Genomic DNA, 13,582 nt, shown 5'->3' with positions numbered 1-13,582 from the left:
CAGATGATTATTTTCTCTAGAGGCGTTGAAGACATTTGTGAGGATCTTGGCCCAGAATTTCGGGGCACTCTTATACAGGTCAGCTGGGACCCCGTCAAGACCCCGTGCTTTGTTGATTTGTGTTTCATTTATAGCTTTTTCAACATCTGCCTCCTCAAAAGCCATTTTAGGCCCTAGTTGACACGACACTTGGGTCGCTTGAGGGGGCTCAAGACTCGGCTGGGAATAAATGCTGCCAAAATGGGCAAGCCATAACTCATCTGGGATGGAGCATTCCAAAATTTGATTCCCCCCCACCAAAAAAAGGGCTGATTAATAATGGCCCAGAACTTAGCACTATCTCGCAAGGCCTCTTCTGATAACAAATCAGTCCAGGCTTCACTTTTGATCAGGCATTTACGGGCATAAATAGCTTGTTTGGATGATTTCCGTAGTGTTGCTATTTGTGCTCTATCTCTGGGCACTTCTTTCAGATCTTTGTGGAGGGCAGAGTGTGCTTTAGAACAGTTATGGTCAAACCATCTGTTGCCTATTTGACTGCCATTATTTTTAACCCTCAAGTCATTATTTACTTGTTGACATATTACATAAAAAGCTTCAACTATCTCAGTGTTAGGCGCTAAATTGTCAAAAAATATTCCCACCTCCAATTCAACCTTGCCCAGAACGTCATGTAAAGAAATTTCCGGAATCAGGTTAGCCCATTTTAATCTTCTGCCTTGATCTTTAGGTGACAAATCCGTAACAGTTTAAACATGCATATCTTTAAAACTCAGACACCTCCCTGAGACCACCTCTAGAGTCACAGGGTTATGGTCGCTAAAAACTGAGTCTACTACCCTATAATTTAAAACTTCAGACAAACCTAAGGATGACAAGAAAATATAATCAATGACTGTTCCTGTATGACCGCCCTTAAATGTAATTGGTCTCGGTCCATTAACAACACAGCCTGATTCAAATAGATTCAGGGAGGCCAAGAGGTTCTCCAGAGCTTCAACTTGCTTAGTGTGTTGGAAGTGTGTTGATAGTGAGTTTGGGGGCCCCTCGCTATATTCCAAATTACACTCTAGACTGCAGGGATGGATGTTGAAATCGCCCATGAGGAAAACCTCAAAGATGTACTATTTACTTCTGTAATTTTCAAAGAAATCCTCTAGGGACACTAGGTGTTGATTCGGACCAGCACTATCAGGGGAATTATAAAAATTAATGAATAACACAGTAGGGAAATTAATGACTGACAGTTCAACAATTAGACAGTTTTGGGAACCAGAGTCCAGCTGCTTTTACACCTCATTCATATTCAATGATACTAGAAGAGCCAAACCTCCCTTTGCTCTACCTATCAATCCTGGAGTAGCCGGGATGCTGAAAAGGACATAGCCATCCAAAATAAAACTATGTGTTGTATCCCAGGTTTCTTGGAATGCTATAATATCGTATGATTTAACTAGGGCCAACCAATTCTCATCTTGCAGTTTAGATCTAATGCCGGCGATGTTCCAGCTAAGGATACTACAGACATTATCTCTGAGTGGGTTGGTGTCAGTCACTTCTTGTATGTCGTTTGATTTGTTTAGTCAATCGATCTCCTCCAAAGAACTCAGAGGGGAAAAACGATTAAACAGATTTAACCCCCCACTCTGTGAGTTCACTAGACCCTGCCCCTGCCAGGCACCATGTTGTGAAGGGGGAGGATGAAAGGTGATGGAATCCAATGGAGAGGGCCCGCGGAATTCACCACACCCCCAAGAAGGGTGTACTCTCCTTGCTGATGCCCGTCGGGCTTGGGGAAAAGTAATTACCTGGTTGTTGTTTCGCGGGGGTAAAAATAGCCCAAGGGTACAGGTCTTATACAGGTGTTTCTGAGCTCAGACCCGTCCCAAAACAGTCTCTCAGCTAAATCCTTCTTGCTAAAATTTACAACAATACAGTCCCCCGTCAAGGATTTAGGATGTTGTCCTAACCAGACCACCCTTCAAACCATATTGATAAAGGGTGAGATATCATCATCCCCACTTGAGTACTGCCTACACCATTTCCTGGTTGTATCTAATAAGTCTACAGTGGACTCGCTGCAATTAGGTTCTAAAGGAGGAACCCCTGTCAACACTGCTACAAAAGGGGCAGCCTGTGGGGGAAGATTCAGTTTAACATCACAAGGTGAGGATGCAATGTTTCTCGTATTTGCCTGTAAAGCATATTTCTTACTAGTAGTCTTTGTGTTGGCAGCCAGGCTACAATGTGATATGACCTTCCCCATGTTATTTTCCAATGATCCCGAGTTGGCAGCTGATGGGGGTTGGATCTGGGGCACAACGGTTCGAGGAGTGTTGGGGGGCGCATTGGACTCCGCTATTTCCATATTATTACAACCACAATTATCAGCTGTGTTATAATGTGGGACAAAATGTTGATTTTGGTTGCGGTAATCCTTTATAAACACGTCAATAGTCTCGCACCTTTTGAGTAGGCCTGCCACGCATGTATTTAAAGAGTCCACAATGTCTTTGGCAATACCCACCAACAGTGGTTCAATATGTCCATTAAACAACTCTTCCATCTTGTCCCCCAGGTTATTTACGATATCTTGGGCTGGGTCTTTGTTGGAGTGTTTGGCCTTGCGTGTGCATTTCTTGGCGCTATTACGACTGTCCAAAGACTGTAGTCTGCTAGGGCCTGAAACCTCTTCTGACAAAGACTGAGGAATGGCAGACAGAGTATGCAAGGGCTCTGCTACCTTGTTGGTCTCGGTGGGTGGGTGATGTAACAGTGCCTCTATGGGAGCAGGATGGGGCTCTGCTGTGATCGTGTTATTCAGACCAGGCAATGTCTCTTCTGTAACCAACTTTTTGAGCCCCAACTCTTTCTCAGCATTTGCGATTTCTTGATTATTGGCCCCTACTGCAGACGTTAAGTAGGAGACAATGGACTCTGACTTACGTGCAACTTTAGCGCCTTTTCCCCCAAGACTCTCATTACTCATCTGTTTTTGCTTCCCCATTGTCACTTCTTAGGGAGTTGGCCCAGCCCGGCCTCATCTGGCCTCCGATGGAAGCAGATCCTAGTCCCGGGCTTCTATCGGCTGCTCCCATGCGCGACTCTTAAATCGCCTCCGGGTGCGTTAATGCCGACAGCGAAGCAGCGCCGGTCCCCAGGGCAGCTGGGAGTTGTAGTATCCCTTTGCTGGTGGGACCGGCGTGTGCTGGGGCTACTGGGTCTGCTGGTGCTGCGGGTACCTTTGCCGTTCCACTCACGGCATGGGTTGCAAAGCATTGGCCGTTCCCCTCACGGCGTGCTTGGATACAAGGTATGTGCCCCCAGGAGCATACAACGCTTCTTCCTCTTAAAGCACCTCCTGGCACGTTAATGCCATCAGCATATATACATATATACATTTCTAGGCATTGCAGATCTGGGAAACAAATGATGACAGAAGACACAATGCTGTTCAATTAATATATCCTAGTCGGTAACCCATTGTCTACTATAGAGAGTGATTTTGCTACATTAATACAATCAACTTCTTGTATTCGTTCTGCAGTCTCTGCTTCGGTAATCTCCCATAATTCATTGGAAGCAGCATATATACCTGCATATATGAAATGTTTTTCGATGCAGTTTTCTTGGTCCTTGCAAGAATTCCCTAAGGTCTGCACCATCTTTAAGTAGAAATACGTGGTGTTTTACTTCCTGTAGTGTAGCTGTCTGTAGCCTACCAAGGCATAGCTTCCCTACACTGTATGTTGTAATTACCCCAGGATGCTGTCTTTGAACATATCTTGGGTCTGGCCTATTGATTTATTTAGAAACCTTGTATTTTGTTCAGGAATTGATCTTGGCAGTTGTTTGTGTCTATGGGCCAGAGCAACCATTTGTTCCAATCTAGATCTGATCTGTTATGATGCAAAATATTATGTATGTCCACCTCCCCCCGTGTAGAGCTATTACTTGCAGGTATAGGTATGGTCAGTGTGTTCATGTCCTTGATCTTGGCTAACACAAGGTAAGAAATTTGATGGACAGTGTCTTTCAAATACATATTTTGCTCAGGGATGATACAGGCTCTAAACAAAGCTTCTACCCCTGCACTTGCCAATCTTTTGAACCCCAGACAGTTTTTGTCTCAATGTTGTCTTTCCAAAAGTTGAAACCCTGTCTAGACAGGCATTAAAGGCTGCAGAATATATCTGTTTCGTATTGGTTAACCTACTTTTAATTCCTGTTTTGTTCACATTTTTAAAGTAAAATGATTCAGCATTGGATACATTGAACCCTGAAAAATATGGAAACTTATTCGCAAAGGTTTTTGAGCTACCCTTTGGCGGGGTAGGAGAATGTTCCCTTTGGTTATACATATATACATTTCTAGGCATTGCAGATTTGGGCAGGAAATGATGGCCATAATGGTTAAAACAATACATTTGTTCATAGTCTGATGAATCTTCGAAATATTCATGATTTATGAATATTGCAGACATCTCTAGATCAGCCATCATGTTATTAAGAGTCTTGAAGTCCCAATCATCAGAAAAGGTACTAAAGGTAATAAAGTCATAAGTATGGAATCTTCAACAGCGCATATTCTGTTTTGTTCCAAACTATACTATCTTGTATAGGAACGGTTGTGATGTTCACTGCTGACAAGTCTCTTTGTTCATGATGGGATGATTTGTGTGGCTGGAGAAGGTAGTTGACTTTCTTACTTGCTGTGTCTATTTTTACATATCTTCCATTTATCAGCATACCCAGAGCTATTACCAGAGCTAACCAAACTAGAAGAAAACATATTCTCAACACAATCCATAGTTCAATCAATGGTGAAACCAGATACGATTTTTTCAGGTGATGAAAAAATTCTGTTGCTTGTTCTTTGAATGTTCTTTTTGCTGGCGTCATTTCAGGTTCGCTGGAATCCTCAGAAAACGTATCAAAGTTAATGAAATAGCCAGAGGCAGTTCTGTCAATGGTTGATATTGCATCAGGATTCATTGAAATTGCTGGAACCACTTGATCACCTGTTACTTCATTGTAGATGGGTGTATCAGGACAAACTGTTATATGGGTCTCAAGAGGAAAGAATTCCACAGCTTTGTTGCTTAGTCCTTTTTTTCTCACTGCAGATTCTTCAATGGTGATGAGTCTCTCAGTATGAACCTCTTGGATTGTAGCCAGAGAAGTACGTCTGCTACATTGGTGGTGTCCACTTGGCCTGCTGCTTAGTATCGTCCACATAATGTGGTTTGATCAGGTCGATGGAAACAAATCTGTTCTCCTTTTTACCAGCAGGGTGGCGGGAGTAGCACTGTTCTTGATCCGTGGATTGCTAGTACAGGTACTGGGTGTCTGTAAGAAGGCCCAAATTCCTTCTTGTCCGCGATCTTTTCTTTGACTAGATCACCAAGCTTTCGGATCCAGACATGCCTTGCTGGGACAGTTGGTTTTTCACCAGTGGTGGTTGGCTTCAGGAACACGTTGCTTTGTTTCGTTGTTAGTTAATTTAAGACCTATAAAACAGCCAAACGATCTTTGATATAAAATTTCTTATTTTCAACCACTGTTCCATGACAATCAAGGTCCGGAACCAACATTCTTGTCCCAAATAGGACCTCATATGGAGTGACACCCCCTAAAGAACTTCTTGACAAGTTGAACCCCAATAAGTTGTTTGACCCACACATCACCCAAACCTAATACCTTAGCTGTTATAGACTGCTTTATGTCCCGTTTTTTTCTTTCCATACAGAATTTTCCTCAGGATGGAATGGAGAAGAGTACCGCAATTCAATGCCCAAACTGACCATGGCTTCTTTGTATGCTCTAGAGCTAAAGGCAGGACCCTTGTCAGAATGTAGTGTGCCTATTGGTATGTGCCAATAAAGACTCGCAAATCTTTTATGACAGTTCGAGCATCAGCCGAGCGCTGAGGCCACATCCAAAGGAACCTGGAACACGAATCCACTGTGACCATGAAATATTTATAGTTACCATCCCTTTGCAAGGGACCGCGTCTATGTAGGATGTGTCACAGTAGAGACTTTCACCTTTTGACATATTTCACAGTCCTGGACATAGTTTCTGGTCTGTTTCCTAATGCCTGGCCACCAGTAGCTCTGTTTTAATAATGATACTGTGGCAGAAGCACCTGCATGAGCAGAGGTGAGCCCTTCATGTGCTGCTAGGATTAGTCCAAATCTATGTTCCATGTTTGGAATTACCCTACCCCTCACTCCAGGGATTCGAGCAAACGGAACATTGTTTGTATCCGTTATATATGAGTATTTGAGTGGAAACCCTTTAGGTAACGCTGCCCCGCTTCCTCTGCTTGAAGCATTTATAGTTAGTATTATTTCACTGTCTATTTTCGTTTTTGAACGAGTGATTGCAGCTATGGAAGCCGTTTGCACAGCCCCCTTCGCGGCTTCATCAGCTAATAAATCCCATTCAACGTGAACACCGTCACGTTGATGACTCAGCGTGTGTATCACATCAGTGTTTTGTAGTCCGTTTCACAACTGAACTACTGGTTCCCAAAGCATTTTATGCTTAATTGTGCCACCTTTTGCATCTTTGAAACCATTTTGAAGCCAATTCTGTAAATATTCATTGTAAGACTGAACACAGTAAAAGGAATCGCACACTATGAGTGTGGGGAATTCGCGATCCGTATTTTCAAGTTCCTTTTTGAATGCTAGCTGTTCAGCTCCCTGAGCTGTACAATCTCCTAGAGATTGAATTTTTCTGACCATTGGTCTAAATTTCCCATTGCATGTATGACCTTTAACAATCGCAAATGCAGCACTATCAGCTTGTGTAACCCTGTAGCGGGTTGTGCTGATCTGTCAGTAGAAATTATACATTCATACTGGTCTAGAGATAGAATTTCAGTAGGCAGAGGACATTTGTGTTCGTATTGCAGAAATGCTTGTGTTTTGAAGTAAGGGTCAAAAACATATTCAACATCAGTTTCAGCAAGAGAAGTAACCCATTGTATCCATCTCGGATGTAAAGCTTTAGCATTTGGAATGCTAGCTTTTGTAACTGCCTCTAAGGCTGGTACAGGAGTTACTACCGTAATATGTTTCTCTTGTGCTAGGGCTCTCTCTTTTGCTACAGTGATTTGAACTGCTGTCAGAATTTTTTCTGTCAATGTAAATTTAATTTCTGCTTGCATATACAAACGAATTTTGTATGCAATTGGTACTTTTTCATCTTCATTAAAAGTTAAGCAGGTGAATGCGCATTGACCCGGAATGATTCGGATCACTAAGTTGCGTACGTTTACGAGTGTTTGTAAGTGTTTTGTTGCTAAAGTTGTCAGCTTGTAGTGAACACAAAATTTCTGTGTGTTTTTGTGTCCAATGTATGGTTTTAAAATCAGGTTTGATTAATTCGTAGAGAGGTTTAACCCTTTCTGTGTAGTTCAGAATGTAAGTTCTTCCAAAATTCATGAAAACTAGAATAGTTTTTGGAGGTTAGAACAGCGTACACTTTTCTAAAAAAGTTGGCTGCCAGGCTTTTGCCTTCACTTGATAGTTCATATCCTAGAAAAAGGACGTTGAGATGGGCAATTCTTGATTTTTTTAAATTGAATATATACCCTTCTGAGGCTAAGCCCAGTATAATGGTGTTCACCCTGTTCAAGTGCCTGTTTAGGTCTTCGCTTGTCAGATAGATATCATTGTCATATGACAATGTCTCGTCATCATAAGTTTGTTGTAACTCTGTTACCCTTGTTGGGAATAACCCCAGACTTTTCTTGAATCCTTGAGGGAGATGACAGAACTGACGCTGTGTCCCCATTATTGAGAAAGCGGACAAATACCTGCTTTCAGGTGCAATGTTTTGACAAAAGAAACCATTTGAAATGTCTAATGTGATTTTGTATTTTTTACGCTCAATGCTACTCATTAATGCTGTACTGTGTGCATATTGTACTGCAAATGTTTTGCAACAAGAATTTAGATGTCTGTATTCAAAAATAGACGTTATGTATTGTCTGGTTTGAAAACAGGAAACAAAGGATTGTTCATTGGTGAGGTCCATGTTTCAATCACCCCTTTGTATTCAAGTTGATCTAAAATCTCCGTGACCTGTTTCTTAGCTTCTTGCTTCACTGGGTACTGCCTTTGTGCAGTTGATTGAATTTTTACCTGAATTTCATGGTGAGGTGAATCCTCCTCCCATCCTACATGATTTTTGTATAATGCTGGGGCTTGGGCAACTGCCCATTTCCTGGCAAAACATATTTTAAATGTACTGGAATATAGTTAGAGAAGGCTGGCATAGAGATGTATCTGCCATGTGGGCACTCTCTGACAAATTCTGGTGGCCAGTCTTGTTCTGCTAGAAGTATATCATAACCCTTAGAAAGCCGCTCCCAAAAAAGTGCTTTCACTTTTCTTGGTATGTCTCCCTTCATTCGGAGTGTTATTTCATATAACCTATGTGGAGCACTAACACTGGTATCTGCAGGTTCAACTTCAATGTCTTCATTCAAGTTCACTGTCTCCAGAAGTCCCTTCAGGTTCTGGCGAGCTATTGTTATTTCTGCTGAGCTGTCCAACATTGTCTGAGCCCATTCTCCGTTCTTCAGCTATGTTCTTAGAATCCTCGGCATGTCTGATTTTCAGACCTGCTACTTTCTTTTAGGAGAATCGAGGTTTTGGTTTATATTTCTGAAAGTGTTGATCGTATTGGACTTCATGGGTTCTTCCTTGTTCTCTGACCATCCTCTTCTTTCGGATGCCTGTGACGATATCTGAAAAGTACAAGAGGAAACTGTATCAGTATCTTGATGCCTGTCAGGTTTTCTCAAATTATCCCTATTCTTGAGGTTGTACCTCCTTTCAGAGGGTTCCTTGAGGGAAGACCTACCTCGGGAATGAGAACGCTTCTCTTCGGAAGGTTGTGTGTTATTTTCCCACTTCTTTTTAGAAGATGTAGGTTTATTTTTAGTAAAGACCTTTTCAGGACTTTCAGACAGTTGTGGTTTCATTGGTTCCCACCCAAACTGTCTCTGCCTAATTCTTCTGTTACATCAAATTCTCAACATTTCTGGCTGATTGTCAATGATGCTGCTTCTCCTTTAATATTAGATATTATTATTGATGAGACCTGGTTACAAATTTTCAGTAATTTCATACCTAAATTCAAAGCAGGCTCTGCATCGTATTCGTTTTGAACCTGTTTCAGGACGTCAAGTACTACTGCCATAGACGGAACACCATGTGTTTTAGTGTAGATATCAGAGAAGACAGTGCCCCAAGTGGTGCAGTCTTCCAGATGTGGTGTCATCCCATTAGTAAATGGATAGTTAGAAGTATATGTTTGTCATAAGGACTGGAAATACCGCTTCAATTTGAGTAATTTTTTGAGCTATCCAGAATAGAACTTGTTGACGTTTTGCGGGTAATTTACCCATGACTGTGTGTAAAGTTTGTGGTGTAATTTTTAGTGTAATCCACTGGAGAGAGTTTGTTGTGGAATAACTATTTGAGGTTGGACTGTGAGAGTCCGCATGACATATTGAACCAATTGTCTATACATTTTGATTTACTCTTTGAGTTGAGTGAGTAAATTCTGCGTCTGACATGTGTTCAATGTCAGGATGAAGTGTGTAGCTGGCTAAAACCGGCCATGTTGCTCCAGGTCTACCTAGTGGACCGAGCCTGGTAACGTGATGTAAATGTTTTAGCAAACAAAACAGGTGATGGACCGAATGTGGATCAATGTCACACATTCATCCCAGTCTGAAGATCTGGGCCCAAATCCATCGTTTTTTTGCACTCCACACCACCCTGGGTTAGACTATGGCGATATGCAAATCAGCTCTGACCCTGTGCCCCATGGGAACAGTCCAGTCCGAACTACAAAAGCCATGTCCTTCCCAGAACGGAATCAAGCATCCGAGGACCGGACCGGTTTCGAGGTAACACCTCTCATCAGCCCGGCTAGCTTGACTCCAGTGGTGTGGAGTGCCTGGGACCCACGTCTGAGCATCCCCAGCGCACTTAGGGCGGAATTTGCAAACAAAACAGGTGATGGACCGAATGTGGATCAATGTCACACATTCACCCCAGTCCGAAGATCTGGGCCCAAATCCATCGTTTTTTTGCACTCCACACCACCCTGGGTTAGACAATGGCGATATGCAAATCAGCTGTTTTAGGGCGCCTTTAAACCAGAGCTCATGTTCCTGGTATGTGAGTGGAATTTCAATATCCTCTAAGGAATATATTCCTCTGGTGGATCATCGTCTTTGTATTTCTTTTGTTTTTCGTTACTGGATTTGATTCTGGGAATACTATCCATGAATAGAATACCTCTGTCTGGTGATATTCACGTGCCTCTATCACAAAAACTGCTCTACCACCTGTTGATGTTAGGTCATGTTTTATAAGTTTTATTGTGATGGTTCTCCTTAAATTTGGAGGAATGATTATAGGTTTCTCATTGGTTTCATTAAAACCTGTTAAGTTAAAAACTGGTATGGTGTTGTCGCCTGTAGCTCCACCGTTTTCGGTGTTGTTGTCCTCAGACATTGTTTAATGAAAAATGCAGAGCAAGTTTCAAGGGGACAAAGATAAGGTGCAATATTTTGGAACACTGTATCCTTCAACGTTAAACAAACCAAAAAGCTAATACATAGGATTTTTCTACCTACTCAGCTATGGCGGATATTAACCCTACCCACTCCAGACATCTTATGGAGTATTATGAGTAGAGGGTCTCTGAGAAAAGAACAACTGAGTTACTAGTATCTAGCATTAAATTAGTGTCTTACCAAACCGTTGGGCGCAATGTAGTGTAGTTACTATATCCCTGATAGGCTCTGTGCATTGGAATAATATACACTATAGATTTGACATAGGACTGAGGTCAGTATGTCTCTATCGAGTACATTAAACTTAATGACTTGTGTGTGCCAGCTAACTCAGAGGTCACTAGAAACTTCTTGAATGAACAAGAAGGGATTAGTTTCCGACAACCGCATAAACATGACTACTTTGTTTCCCTTAGAGTCGGAACAATATCTTCAGAGTTGTGGAAACAATAGATTACAGTTTCACTCAGTCAATCGTGCATGCTTCGTTTCTACAGAGTTGCACAGAAATAGAGAGACGGGAGTTTCAATAAATGGTCTACTGAACAGTCTCATTTCTCGACAGACAGAATGTGAAGTATAATACTTACAGTGTTAGCAGTAAGATAAAATAATACTGCAATAGCATGGTCTGTAACTATAACATATATAAAAATACATACATAAATAATACAGGCTAAAATACTTAACTGGTGCTTCTAAAATAATACTACCCCAGTGTACCTAACCTAAGTATAGTAAGAGGGAAGAAGTAGGTGCTGTTGAGCTATAGTTCAGTTTAGTTGTGCGAATATTTGCCAAACATTTCTCTAGGTTCTAATCAACTCCATACCATAAAATGAGAGATGTTGGTATCTCTTTCCCGGGACTCGATCTCTAACACCCCGCAAGGGGAGTCAGAAACACTGGAGCTGAATTCTCGGCGAGGAAGATGACAGCGTCTGGTCAGTGCGTCAGTTGGGGACTTGACTTCCTTCGGGACTTGCTGTGGCAAGCCGCGTCGTGCAAGGAGGTGGTCGACAGGCACTGTGCCACAGCCTTAGCAAGTAAAGGTAAATTTATACCTTGAAGGCATTTAGTAATGCCAGTATTGACGTACAAGTCAGGCATATGGACATGATGAATGAACCCCTAAGGAATAGATGTTCATGCATAATAAATGAGTTCTTGGAGAAATCAATATCCAGGCAAGGGGAAGTCCTAAAGGTTGAAGAGCCTGATTTTCCAAGAACTCGTTGTGACGAAGAGGGCCAAATGTAGTTGACCATGCCTGTATTTGGTTAGCATGAGCAATGCCTAAATAAGGGCTGGGTTTTAATGTCTATATAAGGGCAATATGAATTGTACCTATATAAGGGCATGAATCGTAAAACACTATATGCGGTATTTAAATCAACACACAACACTTCTAGGAGTCTAGATGGGCTGCCAATCGTTTAAACCCATCTTTATGGCACAGCAAGTACACACCTTTTTGTCTAGCCCCGGCTAGTATTTCGTGCCTCTTTGTTGCTGCTTCAGATTTGCCCTCGATCAGGGTCTCTTTAGTCTGCCCCAAATTGTCCCGCAGCCACAGCCCGGGACCATTGGCCCTGCAATCCTGGGGCGCAGGTTTAATTAAGCAGTACTGCGGTCCGTTGTCGCTGCCTTGGCCTCCCCAAACAGCCACCAAGGAGGTCATCAGCCGAGCAGTGGTTGAGTGGCCTTCCGACTAGCACTCAGTAGGCGGCAGCAGTCAGTCGGCTGATGGCAGCTGGTGTCTCCCACGGGACCATGCAGCCGACGTTAACTTCACCATTACGCAGCATTTTCCCTTTGTCTCTCGCTTTGACACGAGTCAAGCCACAAGATTGGAAGATTTGGGCAGTCCCTGTCTCGTGCCTGTGGTTTTTGTAGTCCACGGCATGCTTCGCCCAGTCGCACAGTGCTGCACCGCAGGTCTCTGGTCTATCCCAGCTCTCTGTCTCACTATAGGTCGGTCTCGAAGCCTAGCCGCAGGCCCCCAGGTCAGACCTGCTGGGGCTCCCTTGTGGTGCGCACTTGCCCCTTGCGGCTTGCATCAGCTTACCGCCTCATAGCTGTCATTCTGGGTGCTTGGTGTAATGCCTCCGTTTCAGGGCCACCGGTCTGTCAGCAATCCTGGACAGCCCCGGGGCCGCGCTAGTCCCGAGCCTCACACCTGGAGTAGATTAAGTGTCTCTCCTGCGGACAAGACAGCAGATTTCGGTTCCGCAGGTTTCAGGCAGATGACACAGGTAGCTTCAAGTTCAAGTGATTAACGGATAATTGGGCTCAGCCGGAAGATCCCTCACAGTTAGTGGCCATCTTGCTGCTCAGCTTAGCCACGCCCAACTCTGTTTCTAGTTACTTGAAAAGCCTTTAAAAAAATATAATAATCTAATGTCAGTTTTTTTAATCATGTGATGTTATTCTCTGCCTGTTACTTTTCTGCTGCATAGTCATTTCATTTTTATGTTTGGAATCAGGTGTGAGTAAAAGGACTTGTGAGTCTCCTGATGATAATCACATCAAAAAAATTCCAATTGCCCTGCGGACCAGCAATGTACTGCTTCTGTGACACCCATTTATTTAAAACAATTTGTTCCGTAGAGCATTATTTGCAATTTGTCTTTTTTGTTTTTCTCTATAAAGCTGCTCCTGCTAGTCCAGTCGAACCACCTGACAGGCAGGAGAGAGCGGCCTGATTGTGGCAGCAGAGGCTTGAGCGTACCCAGCAGGAATACCGGTGTCTAGTGGTCCTGGAAGCGGAGGAGGAAGAAATAAATGAACAACTGCAGGGCCCCAATGCAGATGGTCCCTCTCAGCCTCCAGCCTCTCAGCAATCTCATCGCCAGCACCGCCGCTGACAGACAGCTGCTGCCACCCCCTACCAGAGTGGTAACAGGCCATTGCTTCGCCACATCCTGCAGCAGCTGGACACTATTGAGGGCTGGCTCATCTCGATGGAGTAGG

The sequence above is a fragment of the Lissotriton vulgaris genome, chromosome 2_1, assembly GCF_964263255.1.
Source record: "Lissotriton vulgaris chromosome 2_1, aLisVul1.2, whole genome shotgun sequence".
Lineage (NCBI taxonomy): Eukaryota > Metazoa > Chordata > Amphibia > Caudata > Salamandridae > Lissotriton > Lissotriton vulgaris.
Note: the sequence above shows the minus strand (reverse complement) of the source record.